Source organism: Podarcis bocagei, assembly GCF_964188305.1.
Source record: "Podarcis bocagei genome assembly, chromosome: 1".
Classification (NCBI taxonomy): Eukaryota; Metazoa; Chordata; class Lepidosauria; order Squamata; family Lacertidae; genus Podarcis; species Podarcis bocagei.
This window is the reverse complement of record NC_138125.1, coordinates 119870501-119891812: the sequence shown is the minus strand read 5'-3', so window position 1 is coordinate 119891812 and position 21312 is coordinate 119870501. Positions and strand designations below refer to the sequence as shown.

Here is a 21312-nt window from a genome sequence, read left to right as displayed (position 1 = left end):
GTTTTAACTGAAGCAAATCAGAAAGAAAGTTGAGAGCAAGACTGAGCCATTTTTAAAACAACCAGAACTAAATTTAGAAAACAGTGCTCTCATTTTATGAGTAAATTTTACTTTGGAACTGCACTTCCCCCAAAATCAGCTAGGGGTGTGAATGACAGGAGATCCCCAAAAACAGCACACGGTGGAAGGAGAGGGGAGATCATTCTGTTAGGCAAGCAGAAAATGCTTGCAAGTGAGGAATGATTGTAATTGTGTGACATTCCTTCCAGTAGCACCTTAAAGACCAACTAAGTTAGTTCTTGGTATGAGCTTTCGTGTGCATGCACACTTCTTCAGATACAGTGTATCTGAAGAAGTGTGCATGCACACGAAAGCTCATACCAAGAACTAACTTAGTTGGTCTTTAAGGTGCTACTGGAAGGAATTTTTTTATTTTGACTATGGCAGACCAACACGGCTACCTATCTGTAATTGTGTGACATGTACGTGGCATAGTAAATTGGGTTATTTTGAATAACATCAAAGCTAGCTACTACATGTGGGCATTACCTGGAAAGATTTAGATCTATTTTTTTTAAAGGAAATTTGCATGGACGGTTTCCCTTGATAGACTGATAAAGGGTGAATTCAGAAGTAATGTCAAGCCATAGTTTGGTGTTACAGGAGCCTCAGAACCACACATGCCCTCCCTCTTTAAAGCATAAGGCAAGCCAGAGTTTCTTGTGTATCAGAGTGCTGGTGCCCTCTGCCTGATGGTTCCTACTTTGCTCTTCCCTTGGTGCAAAATGAATAAACAGGAAGCCTTGGCTTTGCATTATGTCCAAACCAGGGATCTGTTGCTCCCTAACAAGCCATGATCGCTGGTCAACAACAATCATGGCTTGTTAAGTTGCCTGAATTGCTGGCACTGGAAGCCAACAAGCCATGATCCCTGGTTTGGACAGAACACAAAGCCAAATTTCTCCCTTCAGCCTGCCTGGTTTGTTTATGCTGCTTACAACAAGGAGGGAGCAATTGGAAAGTAAGCACGGATATACTGCTGCTCCTTCTTGTCAACCGCAATGAGACAGAAAATCTGGCTGACTGGTGTGTGAGAACGCAGTCACTATAACCATGGCCTGTTGATAAGCTTTTGCCATTTTGAGGGCAAATGCAAACCATGGTTGCCAGTTCAGATGCAACAGAAACCTACAGAAGGGAAGGATTTAGAGCCAATGAGAGGAAGAAGACCCTTAGACTCCTGCATGCAACACAAAATCATGGTTTACTGTTACATCTGAACTGGGCTTTGGGATACTGGAAAAGCACAATACTCCTAGTAGGAGAATTATGGGAGTTGAAGTCCCAAAAACCATGGGGAACACTATGATGGCTTCCCTTTGCCGCAGGCAATACTAGGTCAATAACAACTGGGGAATCTCTCGATCAACCTCATGGGTGTTTTAAAACCAGGAAACATGAGCAAATGCGACCAACAGCTTTCAAAGTGTGTATTGCATATTTTTATCTCCAAGATGTAGACTGGATTAATGCCCTTGTGCAATTCCATATCATTGGTGTGACTTCAAGGGGAATATTTGGGGTGAGCTGCTCTTTCCCCCTTTTTTTGCAATACACATGTAGTCTGGCATGATATCCAGGCTCATCTTCCATGCCAAGTTAACCAGACAATTGGGCCTTATGCAATGCACACAGCTGTCAGTGAGCATCATTCGCGCATACAACCCTCCCTACAGTCTATCACTACAATGTGTTTTCTGATGCTTGCAGCAGTTGTGGCCTTCATTGTTCCATCCGATCTCTAGGATTTAAAGGGTTTTGCTGCTTCCTGCTCACAGCAACTGTTTTATGCTGTTCTCTTAGGCCTCATTATCTTAATAGTGTCCATAGGGTTGTTTGTGTGTGTGTGTGTGTGTGTGTGTGTGTGTGTGTGTGTGTGTGTTTTAGCCTGTCTTAACTGCATTATATTTTTGTAAGCCACCCTGGAAACTTGGTTGAAGGGGCAGGGTAAAAATATACAAAATAAATTACAACAACTTTTGTCCGCTTTCTGATTTTTTTCATATCAGCTTGTATAAAAATAAAAGTAACCTTCATCGTAGTAGGATAAGGATAAAATGATGTCAAGTTTGAGAACCTTGGGTCCTTCTTCTGAAACACAAGTAGATTGTACAGCTGCTAGAAATTAGCAGATGATTTTACCTAACTGAGTGCCAAGTTAGCTGTCTAATAAATCCTTTTTAAAAAATTGAAACTGCATTTCAGAATCCAAAAAAACCCCAACTATATTTTAAAAAGAGCAACACTAAACTGCACCACAAGGTCAGTTTTTTGCTGTCCTAGCACTGCTTTTCCTACATAGAAGATATTCACAACATTTCCTGGAATGGTATGGACCATGCTAGTCCTACTCAGAGTAGAGCTACTGAAGTTAACACACATGACTAACTTAGGTTCATTAATTTCAGTGGGTATACTCTGAGTAGGACTTTCTTAGCTGAATACAACCCTGAATCTGGAATTTGAACCCCAGGACCGGTCCTACCCTTATGCAGTGAGGCAACAGAAAGATCTCAGGTAGAAGATGGAAATCCCTTATACTGAAATCAAATGCACCTTCTAGAATTGGGAAATACTTGCTACAGAAACCGCCAAATACAAAACACACACATTAAAATGGGCAGTATTATCCAGTGTAAGAGATACAACCTGATTACAATGTCCATCTCTATATCAGCGTAGACACCATGATGTTCTCCAAAGGCCGGTTCTAGAGGTTTCTTCAAACGTGAAATCCAGTGATGTGCATCTTCAGTGAAATGCTCTCCTGTTCTTCCTGCAGCCCCCTCCCAAATCTGGGATACACTCAGAGCATATTTGGGGAGGCACAGGGAACTGAAGGTGGGGAGGAGGGGGAGGAGGAGGAGGGAAGGAAGATCTGCTTGCACAACACTGGATATCACCCTTAGTCTCCATTTCTTACCCAACATAGGTGAAGCCATTTCCCCCCTCACTTCAATTAAAGCATTTTCCACAGACGCCCCCAGAAGGGTGACCATACCCGAAGCAGAGTCATCATGATTCTTAACACACACACACACACACACACACACACACACACACACACACACACACCCCACCGCCCAAGCAAGAGCCAACACACTTTAAAAACGTCTTACCAGACACCAGCTCCTTCCTTCATCAATGCCCCCTTATGGTGACATCGAAGGAGATTGCTTCACTCCACTGCAAGGCAGAGCAGGAATCCAGAGAGGTCTCATGAAGCCGGTGAGAGGCAGTTTCTGAAAAACTTCTGTGTGGTTTCCTCTAAGGGAACTATAGCTCATTAGCTTCCTTATAAGCATCAAAAGTTCCTTACTAAGGCAGCTTCCTGTTTGCTTTTAATGCATCTCTGCAGCGGCTAAAGTTCTAAAACTTTTACAGAGGTTTCCATTATTTAATTATCCAACCCATAGCACAAGGCCGCTGTGATCCAAACACTTATTTCATTGTTTAATTTCCTGGAAGAAGCACCCTGACATAAAGCTGTTAGCACTATTCTCCCAGTTCCATTCAGAAACCAAACAATATCTTGTTGATTCCTTGCTGCACAGTCGGTAAACCCCTTGTGCCACATCCAGCACAATGCATACCAATGTCGCAGCCATACATAAGAGGCTGACTTCATGAGCGCCAGCATCAGAAACACAGCCTGCTGTCCTTCTTTAGTAGCATTGCATGCCAATAACTCCAAGGGCCTGGGCAGATGTCATGCTAACTGTCTTTTAAGTGGCGATAAAGAGACCAGAAGCAGGTTGCATGCTCGCCATCGACCTGAACCATGGTGGAGAATTACATCGGTTATCTGCGTTAATGCCAACATATCTAATGCGAACCAGGATTCCCTATGAAGGAACAGAGAAGAAGTAGCTTCAAGAACTACCATATTTTTTGCTCTATAAGACTCACTTTTCCCCTCCTAAAAAGTAAGGGGAAATGTGTGTGCGTCTTATGGAGCAAATGCAGGCTGCGCAGCTATCCCAGAAGCCAGAACAGCAAGAGGGATTGCTGCTTTCACTGCGCAGCGATCCCTCTTGCTGTTCTGGCTTCTGAGATTCAGAATATTTTTTTTCTTGTTTTCCTCCTCCAAAAACTAGGTGCATCTGATAGAGTGAAAAATACGGTAGCTTGTCTCCCTTCAGACAGTCACTACTTTTGGGTGGGATTCAGTCACATACTGCCGAATTCAGGTTGCACACTTAAAGCTGCTTTGGAGCTCTTGTGCAACAAACCCACTGTCCCTCACCATTTTTTGCAGTAAGGAAAGTGATGGGGAATTGCACTGGGAAGAGAAGGATAACCTTTGCATGTAGGATAACCTTTGAAGGAACCACTGGAACCAGCCATGATTACTATTCATGTAGATCAAGGTACCCAATGTGGTACCCTCAGCAAACCTACGCCAACATATCTAACTTCCCGGTAAGAGGGACTCCTGTTTAGCATAAAGTGGGATTAACATATTTGCTAATGCAATGCTTAAGGCTGGTAGAAGGGAAGTTAATGGAAATTCCATACATGACTGAATTTCATCTATCCTCCCAAGTTCTATTAGGAATTCTACCCAGACTTTAATGCTTTAACTATTGTCTTTTCACGTTCATAGTCTGTGGGACACCATGGAGGGCACAAATCATCACTCTACCATTGTACAGTGGTGCCCCGCAAGACGAATGCCTCGCAAGACGGAAAACCCGCTAGACGAAAGGGTTTTCCGTTTTTGAGCTGCTTCGCAAGACGATTTTCCCTATGGGCTTGCTTTGCAAGACGAAAACGTCTTGCGAGTGTTCCGATTTTTTTTCGCTCCCCCCCCTTTTTCTAAGCCGCTAAGCCGCTAATAGCCTTTTAGCCGCTAATCCGCTAAGCCTTTAATAGCCGCTAAGCCTTTAATAGCTGCTAAACCGCTAATAGCGCTAAGCCGCTAAGCCGCTAATAGGGTTGCTTCGCAAGACGAAAAAACCGCTAGACGAAGAGACTCGCGGAACGGATTAATTTTGTCTTGCGAGGCACCACTGTACCCGATTGATAGTGGCAGCACATACATTCCCTAAATAAAAACAACGAACAACCGCAACATTTATTTAAGCTCCCAATTAAATTGCTGGGTCTCCAAGCAACCTAAGGGAAAACAGTTCAGTGCAACACTGCAAGACTCTTCTGTCCTTGCGAGAAAAGAAAAGAACCACAAAATCTTATTGCGCCATTTCTGTGCAAGAGTTATGTGCTACAGAAAAACCTTTAGCAATTTAATTCTTCGTATTTTACTCAGCACTCCAGCAAGAACCATTCCAACATTCATGGAGAAAACTTATGAAAGGAGAAATTAAACAGAGAGGAAATACTAAAGCCTGAGAAAGTAAATATTTCCATTTAAAATGCTTATTTCTGCATGCATGGATAAGTCCCATTTGTTTCAGCTGGAGAGGTGACACACTCTGCCATCAGTGTCAATAGAACTTTGGGCGGATCAGACATCTAGCATCTCATTGTGTCACATGACAAATTTAAATCATGAGCAAGATGTAGTTATCTCACAGTTATAAACAACTAGGCAGAAGAATTTTATTGTGCCCTAAAGGGCTAGTCAGTGCTGTCATTAAGCTCTTAATTGGAAATACCCAATTTACTTCCTACTTCCTTGAAAATGAAAACGAAACCCAGATAAGCATTATCAAGAAACTAGAAAAGAGAATATGAAGATAATTAAAAGTGAAATCACTCCTCCTTGCCCCGGAGCACCTAGGCACAAACACTGTTTTTGTGTGTATGCTGTGCCTGATATATACGTATATTTGCAGTTTTCACTTTGCAAACATAGGCTGATTATCCAGATTTAGTCATACTCGGAGTAAGCCCATTGATTTCAAGAGGCCTACTCCAAGTATGAGTAAAATTGGGTACTGCTAACAAATGGCTCCTCTCCCCCAATACTTTCATGTTCTTTAATCATGGGTTCCTTTTGGGAAATGCCTGGGGGTGGGGAAATGATAATTGATTCCAGAGAAGTTTTATCACCATCTCAAAACCGATGAGATTCAATCGAACAATAAGAAATGACTAGCAAAAAACCGACTGCTGTTCCTTACAATTCCCCAGCGATGGCATTCCTCACAGCTGCTACAACAGAAGAACCAACATAAGACTGGCAGGGGAGTGGGGTGGAAAGAGCAACATATGGATTTGTAAAATAAGTTAGGGTTGCCATACATCCAGAATTTCCCGGACATCGCTGGGATTCGGCTGCCGGAAACAGTGTCTGGGTGGAAATTGCTAAAAACATTCAGGAAAATCCAGCTGTATGGCAACACATGTGGTCGGTGTCATTTTGGGTGATGTTCCTTAAAAATAGCTCAAAAACTTTGTTTTTTTGAGATTTTGCCAAAAAAAAGTGTCCAGATTTTCAGTTTTTGAAACACGGCAACCCTAAATAAGTGAATGCATGCAAGGAATGTACATCACACATCTGCACAGTGTAAATGCCTACATTTGCTTCCAATGCAATTCAGGCTTCTTATTTAACCTTCGGAAGATAGATATGCAAAATGTGCCTCAGAGCAACAATAAATCCTTTAACTAAGATCCTGCCATGCTTCATATTATCCGCTGCAACTCTTTTGACTGTACAATTCACATTTTGCATGAAGGTAACTGCCAAACAGGCACGTAAGTTGGCAAGCAACGAGGAACAGTACTTGCAGTCTCTGCCATCGGATATTTTTAATCTTAGGATAGGTTGCTCAGAGTGGCAAACAAACTGTACAACTTTGAACTCAAGAGTTAAAATGACGTCAGAGGTCATCTTGTCCACGCTGCTGCTGATACAGGAAACTCACTACTATTGCATCATTATTAGATATGGGCTTGTTTGTTTTTAACTGAACTTTTTTAGTAAAATAAAATGGGTTCTTAAATGTTTTCAACATATATTCTCAAAGCGGAATTCTCAGCAGTTCCATCCAACGTGGCCAATGCTCAGGGATGATGGGAATTGTAAGTTCAGCCAGAGACAGAGAATTCTGTGCCATTTCCCTGCAGCTGAAAAGCAACCCCTCCTTGAGAGAAAAGAAACGGGTAACAAACAATACGCTCCTATAAACACGAGAGTTTGCGAATCATGCAAAAATCAAGTACAGTGGTGCCCCGCAAGACGAATGCCTTGCAAGACGGAAAACTCGCTAGACGAAAGGGTTTTCCGTTTTTGAGCTGCTTCGCAAGACGAATTTCCCTATGGGCTTGCTTCGCAAGACGAAAAAGTCTTGCAAGTTTGTTTCCTTTTTCTTAACACCGTTAATACAGTTGCAACTTGACTTCGAGGAGCAACTCATAGAACGCAGTGTACATAGTAGCCTTTTTTGAGGTTTTTAAAGACTTTGGTGATTTTTGAAGCTTTTCCAAAACTTCTTTTGCAGCCATTTGGTAAGTTAAGCTTTTAAAACTTTTTTGGGGGTTTTTGGATTTTGGGTTGGGGTGTTTGGAATTCAAGGACTTGGTGTTGGGAAGGGGTTTGCAAGAATCTGGAAGCTTGTGTTTTTTTTTGTTTTTTTTTGCATTTTTATGATTTTCTGTGACCATTGGGCCACTCTGCTGTTTTTTTTCTTAAAAAATCTGGATTTGAATTTCTGTGTGCTGGGTGGCTGGGGAAACAGTTGGGGAGGGGTTTGCAAGAATCTGGAAGCTTGTGTGTTTTTTTCTGCATTTTTATGATTTTCTGTGACCATTGGGCCACTCTGCTGTTTTTTTTAAAAAATTCTGGATTTGAATTTCTGTGTGCTGGGTGGCTGGGGAAAACTCTGCTGTTTTTTTTAAAAAAATCTGGGTTTGAATTTTGAAATGCTCTTTACAGTATGTGTGACTTTAAAGAGCACTTAATAAACTCTTGTTGTACCAAATTTGGCTTTGTTTGGACTTTTTTTTCCCCACAGGAACGCATTAATTGATTTTCAATGCATTCCTATGGGAAACCGTGCTTCGCAAGACGAAAAATTCGCTAGACGAAAAAATTCGCGGAACGAATTAATTTCGTCTGGCGAGGCACCACTGTAATTTACCCCTCAGCAACTCAATAAAGATGTAACTTAGGGTCCTGACTTTTTTTTTTAAAAAAAAAAATCCTCATCCCTGGGTCCCCCTCGTTCAGCTCCGGCCCAAGACATTTCGCCGCTTGAGGCAAAACAAAAAATGGTGCCCCTCACTGCTTTCCCCTCAGCTGCCTGAGGTGACTGGAGAAGGCCTGGGAAATATCCAAGGCAGTGAGGGGGGAAAAGGAGGCCAGGGAGGAGCAGGAGGCAGCAAGTTTCTCCAGGGCTTGGATCTGCTGCTCCTCCCAGCTGCACTCAGCCTGCTGCCTGAGGCGACTGCCTCACCACGGTTAATGGCAGGGCCGGGCCAGGCCTGCCCTTAGTCCCTATACCTCTGCCCTCTCTTTTCAGTATTTACAGTGGTGCCTCGCAAGATGAAAAGAATCCGTTCTGTGATTCTCTTCGTCTAGAGGTTTTTTCATCTTGCGAAGCAAGCCCATTGACGGATTAGAGGATTAGCGCTATTAGCGCTATTAGCGCTATTAGCGGCTTATCTGCTGATCGGATCAGCTGATAAGCGGCTTAGCGGCTTAGAAAAAGGGGGGGAAGGAAAAAAAACCCGCAGGAACTCGCAAGACATTGTCGTCTTGCGAAGCAAGCCCATAGGAGATTTGTTTCGCGAAGCACCTCCAAAACGGAAAACTCTTTCGTCTAGCGAGTTTTCCGTCTTGCGAGGCATTCGTCTTGCGGGGCACCACTGTATTCATACCACCTCTCTTCCAAGGGAAGAGTTAGACCAGACGTTGGACTACAAATCCCATCATCCTTAACCTTCAGCCATGCTGGCTGGGGCTGATGGGAGTTGGAGGGCAACATTGTCTTGAGGGCGCCATGTTAGCTGCCCCCCCTCCAGGTTATGGCCAACCATAGCTGTACATGCTTAGCACTGAAGTGAAGTAAATTCACAGTCTGAACAGTCTTACGGTTTGCCATCCAAAGGGGTGGGGAAATGCAGGTTACTTCAGAATATGGCCAATTCAGGCCCTGTTGCTGCGTCTGAGGAGATTCCTACTCATTCTGCTGAGTGAGGCCCAAATCACCACACAATCACCACTCCAAACAGGCACTAAAACCAGCAGCCGCAAAAAGGAAGAGGGTGGAATCCAGACGGCAACTGGGAAACAGAGCAAGGGGAAGTTGCAACACGACTTGCGAATAACCGAGGATCTCTTCTTGATTAATTACATCGTATTTCCCTCTCCCTTTCGCCCAATTTATTCTTCTCAAACTCTTGTCATTTCAATCTGACTCCGTTTCCACCGTACAGAGAACACAATTCTTCAGCGTTCCTGTGCTACATCGTTTTAGACATAATGCTCCTTGTCTTGAGAGCTAACGGTAAACCTTTGCAAACTATTCCAGAAGCAGGACGCTGCTCATCTCTTGAGCATTTGTAAGGATGCGGGAACCGCAACAGTCAGCTGAAGGCTTGCTGACCCATTTCATTTGAGAATACTTCCCGATCTGTTTTCAAAAGCGGGTGGAGTGGGAACAGCAAAAGCGACTGGGGATCTTGTCACATAAATCACGCAAAACACAGAAAACAGAGTATTTGTACGCATGCCAGGGAAGAGGAGGGAAATGTTGAACTTTAAATTTATACATAAAGGAAATTGAAAGCCGTTCAATAGCCATTTGGCTCCGAAGCAGTTGCTAACATTAGCTCATGATAGGCACAGGAAGGAGGTAATAGCCAGCATCACATACTTGAGCAGAGCACTGTGGGAATTTTATAAGAGCCTCTTCTCTTCCGTCTTTCTTTAAAAAAAAAAACCCCCACCAAAAAAACCCCCCACCAAAATTCAAGAGATTCAAATGACTTGTTCTAAACAGAGAAAATCAAATCAAATCAAGCATGAGGAAGTTGAAACCGAGACAGTGATGCTCTTTTATAGCAAGCTGGCAAAGTTGCTTGCAGAAGCCATTTCCAAGTGTTTTGCAGCTCACTCTAAGGCGCAGCTGAGGAGATATGGAAGTTTGATTTGATTCACGCCTGCTTAGAAACATAGAACTGTAGACTTGCAAGGGACCCCAAGGGTCATCTAATCCAGCCCCCTGAAAGGCAGGAATCCTGCCCACAGCCATCCCTGGAAGTTCTAGCTGGGGGGGGGCATTCTCTCTCACACACACCCTCTCTCTCACACACACATTAAAACATCACTTGATATGACACTTATCAAACGCGAATGCAGAAATCAGCTATAGTTAAAGCACTCTCAAAACCCTTTTCCAAAACAGAGCCAGGGGGTGGAGGGGCTAGCTAGGGTTGGGTTTTTTTTGCCCCAAGTGAAGTCTCCAGAGGGGTGGACTGAGGTTCGCAACATATGCAAATGTGCATGTGTGCCAAACTAGGTCTTTGCCCCAGGGGAAATAAAGCCTAGTTTCATCCCTGTCCAGACACCCACAGCTGCTTTAGGTGAAAAGAGAAACAGGGACTCTCAAGCAAACACACAAAGCAGAGCGTCAATGGAACATCAGCATGAGCCTCTGGATCGTTCCCCGGTCGTGGGTTCGAATCCCAAGTTGGGAAATTAAGATTCCAGCACTGCAGGGGGTTGGACTAGATGAACCTCGTGGGTCCCTCCCGATTCTATGGCTAGAGGGGTTTTGATTCCATTTCATTAAAAAAAAAAAAGGCAAGAGTTAACGCGGGTTCTGAAACTGGGTCTACTTTATGAGCCACATCTGCTTACCGACGCGCCTCCCGGCGCCCGGGGGACGTTTCTAACTTAGGCAGGGGCTGCGGAGGGAGCGGCGGCCTGTGGGTCGCCCCGCCGGAGACTTTCGCCCCTCTTCTACACCCCGCTTGCCAAAAAACAAACAAACCACAAAGCCTGCTCTGCTAAACGGCGGCTCCTGTGGCCAGATGAGCTCTGCAGCAACCCCGGCTCGCCTGGAGCAACAGGGGCGAGGACCGGGAGGTCGGCCCGGGATCTGCAGCAGAAATTTGGGGAGGGGGGTGGCAGAGGGAGTACCTCAGACTGGAGGCACCTCTCCCTTCTGCTGGTTTAGTTTTTGTTCTTGGGGTGGGGAGATGGGAGGAGCCGCCTCCCCAGCAAAAGTAACTGACCGATGCTCACATCCACACAAGTCAACACCCCTCCAAAAAACAATCATAATCATCACCGTTATTGTTAATTGTCTTTTTAAAGAAAAGTGTGAAGGATACCAACCTAAACTTCTACTCGCGCTTTCCTCTCCCCCGGAGCCATTCAGAGGTTGCCAATTGCCCAGAGCCCCTCCAAAAGAGAGAAAGAGGGGCGGGAAAAAAGCCCCTCCCCTGATCCAGATGTTTATGGAAAGGCAGCGGCGCGAGCGGAGGGGGAGGCGAAGAGGAGGAGGAAGAGGAAGAAGAAGGCGGCGAGACAGATCCAGAGAGCAGCCCCGCCGCCCAGAAGCCGCTCCCCCCACCGAGATCCGTCCTCCTCCTCCTCCCCGGGTAGAGCAGATCTGGGGTCAACCCAGGAAAAGAGAAACGGGGGCGGGGCAAGGGGGGGAAAGGATCTGCTCCCCCCCCTTGCGGAGATCTGCTGAGATCCTGTGCCAACTGCGGACTCTTACACCCGCGGGTGGTGGCTGGGTGAACTTAAGGCTCGCCGTTGCGCAGGCGGGACCTTTCAGCCTGGGGTGGGGGGCAACCTATTTTTAGAGCCCTCCAGCAGGATCTCGTGTGGTTTTTTGGTACGCAAAGCAGGAGGAGGGGAAAAAGAAGGGGTCCTTCTGGGCTTGTCCTGTATTAGAGACTCCCATGCACTCCCTAGACACGCACACCGCCTCTTCTCAATTGCATTACGAATTGTTTACTTTTACGCATGGGTTCAACTCCCTGCAATGGTTCCCCCCCACCAGTGAGCATGCGCGCGACCTGCAGGCATGCCCAGTATCCACCAGAAGCGCCCCCTGCCCGAAGCTGCTGCCCTTAGCCTGCCCTTTACACGCAGCGCCGAGACAGGCAGATCTCTCTCAGTCCGGATAGTGGAGGTGCAAAGGGCAGGCCAGGCCAGGCCCGAAGGACAAAAAAAAAGGCAGCGGCAAAATGTGCTGTCTTGCTGATCTAGAATGCAAAGAGGATTTATCAAAGGGTAGTTGGGAAACAAGTCCCGCCCGGTGCTGTTAGGCGTGACAACCAAATATTTTTATTTTCCGAATGTGATTTAAACGGGCTGTCGCTGCCTGCGTGCTGCTGGGCAAAAGACTAGTTAAAACAAGATGAACATGGAATTACGTCTTCAGCAAACCCCCTCTGATCAAATCTGCCAAGACGTTCAGATGCATTTAATGTCACAAAATCATTATTTTATTTATTGAATTTATATATCGCCGTATACCCCGGGGGTCTCAGGGTGGTTCAAAGAATAAAATCAAGATATATATAAAAAAATAGGATTCAGGGCCGTCTTTACCTGGGGGTGCAATGCAGGAAATTCTGGGGGGCACCAAATGTATACCTACTGTCCCTCTCGATTGGTGGCAGTGAAAAGCAATGGAGCGAAAGTCCCTGCCCCTCTTCCATCACTCGGTTACTCTGTAGCATCAAATATTTTTAAATTTTTAATTAATTTATTTTATTTCTATACTGCCCTATACCCGAAGTTCTCATTTTATTTTATTTCTATACCGCCCCCCCCAAAAAAGTTCAACAACTCTGGCTTCCCCCCTCCCAAAAAAAACTCAGTAAAAGTTAACTTGTGGGCAGCTAAACTAAATTTGGGGGCCCTGGGCGGATTTTGGCACCCCAGCAGCGCATATGCTAAAGACGGCCTGGATAGGATTCAAATTCTTTCTCAGCTATTTCATCCTAACAAAATGCACATTTGTTTGTCGCTTTATATCAGATCTATCCAAATAGATAACTTCTATCAATAGTGCTGCGTTATTTTCCTTGGGCAGAGACCTGGTGACTAGAACAGCTGCATAGCCTGCAGGAATTTAACTGGCATGGAGATGATGCAATACTAGGAAGTATCACCTGCGGGAGTGTTGAGTTCTCCCCAACCAAACCACCTCGCAGCTGCTAAAGGCTCAGGATCTCTGCCAGGGGGGGAAATAAAGGGTGGCAGTGGTTTCGGACCAGCTGTTCTCTGAATCTGACAAAGGGGCTGGTCATTTCTAGGGAAAGTTTGTTCTCATTATTTCTGGTCAAGTCTTTCAGCTAGAGTTCCTCCCCCACCCCAACATATCACACCCTTGTGGTCCACATTAGCTAATCTGAGTGGACATGTTGCCCAGGATATGAATTTAAATATAAACAAATTCATACCCTAGGCAAAATGTCCACTCCAGGCGGCTTACAATACCTCAAACAAAGATCAGTAACAACACAATCAAACCATGAAGCAAAAATAAGGTCGGTTTAAAAAACACACAACCCAATAAGCAGAAGAGCACAATCAAAACCAAGCAGAGGAAAAACAACTTTTTTAAAAAATGCCCACCAAAAATAACAACAAAATCCTGGTAGTTCCCTCACTGCGAGAATTGAGGTTACAAGGAACCAGGCAGAGGGCCTTCTCGGTAGTGGCGCCCGCCTCGTGGAACGCCCTCCCATCAGATGTCAAGGAAATAAACAACTGTCTTACTTTTAGGAGACATCTGAAGGCAACCCTGTTTAGGGAAGTTTTTAATGTTTGATGTTTTTAATATTCTGTTGGGAGCTGCCCAGAGTGGCTGGGGATGATAATAATAATGATGATGATGATGATGATGATGATGATATCCCTCCCATCTAGCTGGGTTGCCCCAGCCACTCCGGGTGGCTTCCAACACATATAAAAACATTTTTAAGAAAACACATCAAACATTAAAAACTTCTCTAAACAGGGCTGCTTTCAGATGCCTTCTAAAAGTTGTGTAGTTCTTTATCTCCTCGACATCTGATGGGGAGGCGTTCCACAGATGGGGCGCCACTGCCAATACAACTACAGTAGTGGCATATCAATAATGACTATGGTTTGGATTATACGCCGTCCTATAGGAAATTGTTAGGGAGAGAGTTCTGCCTTTGAACACCATGGCAGCCTTGGCATCTCCTCCGATTCGTATGGTTCTCTGAATTTGCCAAGGCCTCAATTTCTATGTTTCATGTATCCATCAAGTCTATGAGCAGATACACAGTGTATACAGCAGATACACAATACACCTTGTGCCCCTCCATTTGTAGACTGGAATCTGGATTTTAAAGCCATTGACTTAGAAGTACATTGTATTTCTTTCAGGGCAGTTTGACTCGTGCGAAGGTGCTTTGTCCCTACGTACCCACAATATCCAAACGAGGTGCTTTGCTTTGAATCGCTCCCACCAGTGTCCATTGACCTCCCAAGAGTTTATTGTCCTTGCCTTGCCTCTAATGGCCTCGATTACATCTATCTGGGGAAGTGGGGGGGGGGGAGAACAGTGGTACTCTGGGGACACAGATGCCACAGGCAAAGGTGCAGGCAGAAGAAAAAGAGCCCCATTAAACAGTAGGGGAGAGAGGCCTGCTGCCAACTCTGCTTTCTCAAGTTGCAGGATGTGCAGAGGTGTGGAAAGGTCAATTACTTCTTCAAATGATGCCCGCAAGCATCCCATCTTGATTCACATAAAAAATAGCATTAATAGGCAGGCTGTACAACTTTCCGGGTGTTTCTCCTCCACCTCTCTTCTCTTCAAACTTTGTTCTGTTTTGGTTTTTGCTCTAAACCTTCCTTCCTTCCTTCCTTCCTTCCTTCCTTCCTTCCTTCCTTCCTTCCTTCCTAGGCTTTGGGGGGAAATCCATCTTGTGCCATTGTACAAGTTCTTAGGATAGGGCTTGCTTACTGCTGTCTCAGGCTCAATGTCACAAAACAGGACATTGCATAGCAGGGAAGTTTGGGGCACATTGTGGTGAAAACATTTAGTTGGCGTGCACTGGGACCCAGGCATAGCTGTCAACCGTCCCTTATTTGGCGGGAAACTCCCTTATCCCAGCGCCGTGTCCCGCTGCTGTCCCTTACTGATGATGTCCCTTAAATTTCCTGGGTTTCATGCTCACCCGGCTCTGGAGGGAAGCAGCAGCTCAGGGTCCTCCGCCCCGAGAGAGCGAGAGAGAGAGCACACACGAGCTGCCGCGTCTCCGCCTCTCCCTTTTCCCCCTCAGGGGTGCGTTGTGAAAGACGGGTGGCGGCGAGCAGACAGGCAGCTCCTCTCTTGCAAGGCTTCCCGCCGCGCTGCCAGGGGAAGCCGGAGGCAGCAGCAGCGGCGGCGGCCTGAGGGAGGAGGAAGAGGAGGGGATGGGGAGGGACACAGAAGGGCGGTGCTTCAGCGGCCACGGTGGCGCTGCAACCGCCTCATGCCGGGCTCATGGGCAGCGTGGGTGAGAGTCTCCCTCCCTCTCGGGAGGAACTCATAAACTAAGCAAAATCCCTTATTTGGGCTGCTGATCCCTTACTTTCGAGGCTGCTGGTCCCTTATTTTCAAATCTGTAAGTTGACAGCTATGGACCCAGGTCTCTAAACCATGCTCCAGGCCAGGTGTGGGGGAACTTTGGCCCTCCAGATGTTGCTGAACTGTCAGGCCCAGCAGGGCTGGTCAGGGATAATGGGAGTTGGGATGCATTTGACGCACTTTGTAAGAATAGGAAGTGGTAGTGATCACCCTCTTAGCAGCTTTAGTTATTCTAAATTGGAAAACCACCACTAAGTATTGGAAATAAACCTTATGTACAGTACATGGGAAGAATTATTTTATTTTATTTTGCTTTATAGAGGGCTAGAAATTGCCTTTCAGTGCAGCTATGAGCACGATCCTTTGACTTCCTATGCTATATTGTTTCCAACAGCTATTCCTGTTAGGTAAGCTTGGGGCTGGATCTAGACACATCAAAGAAGTGTTTCAGTTAAACGTGTTGCAAACTTTGTACAGTGGTACCTTGGTTCTCAAATGCCTTGGTACTCAAACAACTTGGAACCCAAACACTGCAAACCCGGAAGTATGTGTTCCAGTTTGCGAACTTTTTTTGGAAGCTGGACACGCTCCATTTTGAGTGTTATGCTGAGGTCTGTCTGTTTTTGCTATGTATTTCTCTTTTTGTGTTGTTTTTGTGACTGTGTGGAACCCAGTTCAGCTACTGATTGATTGATTGTGTGACGGCAATACATTGTTTGTTGCTTTCATTTTATGGATCAATGGTCTTGTTAGACAGTAAAATTCATGTTAAATTGCTGTTTCAGGGGTTGTTTTAAATGTCTGGAATGGATTAATCCATTTTGCATTACTTTCTACGGGAAAGCGCAAGCGTGCCTTGGTTTTGGAACGCTTTGGTTTTGGAACAGACTTCCGGAACAGATTAAGTTTGAGAACCAAGGTACCACTGTATGAGAAATCGGGTTGGCAAAAAAGGAACTCCACAGTGCCATCTGGTGTCACAGTGTTAGAATGTATAAACAATGCATATAAAGTGTTTTTTTCTTTGCAGTGTAGCTGAGTCCTGGGTCCCATGGAAATCACTGAGACAAATTAGTCCTGAATTTAGACCCACAGATTTCAAGGAGACCTAACTGCAACGTACTTGGTGTGGATGCAAATTCTACTCAGTAAATTCTACTCAGAGTAGATGCATTGAGATTTCTGGACCTAAACTAGTCATGTACATTCATTCTAGAGGCCCCAAGTTCTCTGAGTCTTAACAACATTGGATACAGCCATTAGGTGTTTTAATTCTGAACTCCCACTGATTTCAGTACTGCTAAATATTTTGGTAAATGTGCATTGAACTGTAGCCTTAAAAGTCTGTTTAAAAGAACAGCAGCTGGAGAGTGGGGTAAGAATAATTAAATTGAATTAGATGGGCTAGTAGTTTGACTCGAGATATGACAAATTCATATCTGCACACTCGGAAGCTCTGCATTATGTTGCTCAACATTTAAAGGGCAGGTTAGCCAAATATGGGGCAACTGAATAGTTCTGCTTTTGTTTTTTAATGGTTTTGGATAGTCTGGTGCATACACAGAGATTATTATTATTTAAATAAAGACCACCCAGTAAAATTTGGGACCATGTTTTGATGTGGTAAAAGAGTAACTGCTGAAAAATGCAACTTTTGCAAGCCACCAGCAAGGCAAACAAACCCTACTGGTGATGAAATTCATCATTACGCAAGATTGCTTTGCTGTGATATTCCACCATGAACGATGTGGTGTTGATGTTGCTCTTCGTAATGAGGCCCAGGCCCGGGATGGATTTCTAGCACTGCAGAGAGCTGGGCTGATGGATGCCGTGAAAAGAAATATCCAACACTGTTATCCTAAGCTCTGTCTTTTTGCCTTTGCTTCTTCCTGCAACTCCTTCTTGCAAATGTGGAAACAGGAACTGCTTAGTCAGCATGAGACTCATAATGCCTCTGGGAGAGAGGAAACCACAGCAAAGAGGACAAATATACACTTAAAGTGAACAGAACAGTGGAGCCGTTTGAAAATGCAGCCCTAACGACAGAGTGAGCACAACAGGAAATGTTTTAAAACTGTGGATCCAGCAGTTTGTGACTTGATGAAGCCAGAGATGCTAAGGCGGAATTGACGTTTGCAAGTGTTCGATTTCTGAGCAGCGAATGCCAGGAAGCCGAGACAGAATTTGTTTTACTGTGGTTCACTTCCAGGCAGAAATTAAAATAGAATTTCTGTTTCTGTGGCATTCGGTTGAAATGAAAATGTCCAATTAACATTTCCGCACTGTGGGCGTAAGTCCCACTGAAATTAGGGGGGCTTACAGTGGTACCTTGGTTCTCAAACACCTTGGTACTCAAACCACTTGGAACCCAAACACTACAAACCTGGAAATAAGTGTTCCGGTTTGCAAACTTTTTTCAGAAGCCGAACATGCTCCATTTTGAGTGCCACACTTCCGTTTTGAGTGTTACGCTGGCGATTTGAGTGCCACACTTCTATTTTGAGTGTTACGCTGAGTTTTTTGCTATTTATTTTGCGTTTTTGTGGCTCTTTTTTGTTTTGTTTTTGTGACAGTGGAACCCAGTTCAGCTACTGATTCATTGATTGATTGTGTGACTGCAGTACCTTGTTTATTGTTTTCATTTTATGGATCAATAGTCTTGTTAGATCAGGCATAAGCAACCTCCAGCCCTCCAGATGTTTTGGCCTACAACTCCCATGATCCCTAGCTAACAGGACCACTGGTCAGGGATGATGGGAATTGTAGTCCAAAACATCTGGAGGACTGAAGGTTGCCTATGCCTGCGTTAGATAGTAAAATTCATGTTAAATTGCTGTTTTAGTGGTAGTTTTTAAAAGTCTGGAATGGATTAATACATTTTGCATTACTTTCTATGGGAAAGCGTGCCTTGGTTTTGGAACGCTTTGGTTTTGGAACGGACTCCCGGAATGGATTACGGTAAGTTTGAGAACCAAGGTACCACTGTACTTCCAAGTACACATGTATGGGACCAGAGTTTAAATGCTTCAATCCCAATTACATTTGCTTGGGAAGGAACACTTTTTCTTTTTTTAACATTTCGACATGAACGAGTTTAATATTATGTACACATTCCCAGCTTAAAATGCAGTGGGGTCATTTTCATTAGCAGGTCACTGTACGCATCAGTAGGATTAGATGTGTTTCCTCGTCTCCTGCTGTCTGTCCAGACTGGAGGGGGGGGGGAAGGCAGGGATGTTGTTATAGGGCAGATGTTTTCCAATCAGATCAAAGCTGGTTTGTGGGGAAATGCATTAAAATGCAGCGTTTCTCAAGAAACTACAGGATAGGTGTGGATTGCAGCTAACATCGTGTGTTCAAGGCTTGAGAAACCAGTGGTGGGGAAATTAACATGTTTAACTAGATAAAAATCATTACTGGCATTTATTACACAGTGGAAACTTCTTATGGACGTTTTGCATGAAAGAGAAAAATGAACTGGCAATATCTGGATTTGAAGATGGAAAAAAATATTGGCTTATAGAAAACAGAACAGCTGGTTGTTAATGAGTGAATACTACATTTAGCTGCAGGACAGAGAACCTGAAGTCTTTAAAAACTTTTTTCATTGTCTTTTCTTTTATCTTTTCTTTTCTTTTCTTTTCTTCTTTTCCATTCTCTCCTCCATTCCGTTTTAGGTTAGATTTCAGTAGCATTTCTTTATTTCAGTGTACATATTATAAAAAGGTACTTATCTTCAGATAAGTATCAATAGATATAGATTTTCTTTAAATAAAACAGTGGTGTGAGTGCACTGGATGTAGAATAAATGGCAGTGTGCACACAGCCTAAGAATAGGATGCAAATGATTTGAGATCTTCTTTCTCGGCAAGTCTGAAATCCTAAATTCTCTTAGAAGTCCCACTGAACTCAGCAAATCTCACTTCTTAGTAAACATAACATGGGACTGAACTGCACACATGCACTGGAAGAAAGCAATCCACCGTCCCCAGCCGATGCAAATTATTTGACTCCCTTGATTGTCAAAGATCAAGATTGCAACCCAGAAACCACAGACCATCAGTTGAGACTCTCTCCATGTTGTCAGGATCTGTGGATGGCAGACAGCCGCAGACTGGTGTCCCACATGATAATAATGAACTCATTATCTGAGCGTGGATCCTTATTTAGCAAAAATGAACCATCCAACACAAGAGGGAAGCATCATCAGACTCAGGGGAAATCCCAAGGTTTACAGAAGTAGATTTTTTTAAAGGGGGGAAAGAACCCCTAAGGCAGTGAGGTCCAGCACCGAGGGCCTTCTGGTGGTTCCCTCGCTACGAGAAGCCAAGTTACAGGGAACCAGGCAGAGGGCCTTCTCAGTAGTAGCACCCACCCTGTGGAACGCCCTCCCATCAGATGTCACAGAGAAAAATAACTACCAAACTTTTAGAAGACATCTGAAGGCAGCCCTGTTTAGGGAAGCTTTTAATGTTTAATAGGTTATTGTATTTTAGTGTTCTGTTGGAAGCCGCCCAGAGTGGCTGGGGAAACCCAGCCAGATGGGCAGGGTATAAATAAAAAAATATTATTATTATTATTATTATTAGAGGGTTGATGAATAAGGGTGAATGGGGTTCTCTCCCACCAACCTGTCAGTTGTTACCCATCTGCCTGTCTTCTCACTTACACCAGAAATTGTGCGATCTGTCAGATTCCTCCTCCTGAATCTGTGACATGTAGAACTCAGCAGGGAGGAAGGGGATGGGGACAACTAGAATTAGTTGGCTCTGGTTTTCAGCTCTGGCGCCACCTGCTGTTAGCCTCCCTGCTTTCCACCCTACTCCTAATGGGCATCAGCCACCTAAGAGAGAGAGGATCCAGCAAACCCCCCAATGAGGACTTTTCAGTGGCCAGGGAATGGTGCTTGTTGGAGTGAGCAGGGGTGAGTGGAATAGGATGAGGGAGGGATGTAACTGAGTGCTGTGAAAGAAGGCATGGCTAGCTGGCTCCCTGAACAGGAACACTGTACATTGCAGTGCCTTGCCGAAGGTCCCACTTGTGCAAAGAAATTTCTCAGGCAGTTCCTACCTTGCTTACAGTTTGGACCCTTCCTAGGACTGGAGAGCCTCTGTCCCTGCTCACCACAGCATGCAATCCTTCCTGAAGCACGAGACACCTCTGTGCCATACCTGTCAACTTACAGATTTGAAAATAAGGGACCAGCAGCCTCAAAAATGAGGGATCAGCAGCCAAGCCTGCAGCCAAACGAAGCCTTAATAATAATAATAATAATAATAATAATAATAATAATAATAATTTATTTATACCCCGCCCATCTGGCTGAGTTTCCCCAGCCACTCTGGGCGGCTCCCAGTCAGTGTTAAAAACAGTACAGCGTTACATATTAAGCGGTGGTTCCCACAGCGCAGCAACCCGGCAAAGGGGATGCAGCAAGGAAAACCACCGTCACCTCTCCTCTGGGAAGCGCTGAGCAAAGGCGAGTCCCCAGGCAACGCGGCCGATTTGTTCAGCACAAGGAATACAAGCTCCACCCCCAGTCGTTCTTAGACTCCTTATTGGGTGAGCAACGCAGCCAAGCAACACAGTTGGGGCCTCCCTCCTCCCTGGCCGGCAGGGAGGGACGGAGAGGAGCTGCTTTCTTTGAAACTCGGGAAATTTAAGGGTCATCATCAATAAGGGACAGCAGTGGGACACGGCGCTGGGATAAGGGACTTTCCCGCCAAATAAGGGACAGTTGACAGCTATGCTCTGGGCATTGATGAAGGTGGAA

At 44.9% G+C, this 21312-nt stretch overlaps 1 protein-coding gene across 3 annotated transcripts in view; it reads right to left on the bottom strand.

Annotated features, from left to right (window-relative positions):
• WIPF1 (WAS/WASL interacting protein family member 1) overlaps positions 1-11760 on the bottom strand; it is a 55466-nt gene extending 43706 nt beyond the window's left edge. Inside the window, exon 1 of one of the 3 annotated variants that reach the window (XM_081180723.1) lies at positions 11312-11760. The gene's annotated coding sequence lies outside the window, so the exon portion shown is untranslated. Of the gene's footprint in view, positions 1-3061; positions 3084-3179; positions 3417-11311 lie in introns of those variants that run through there. The other 2 variants (XM_081180724.1, XM_081180727.1) reach the window with 2 other exon arrangements.
• Positions 11761-21312: the final 9552 nt, after the last annotated feature.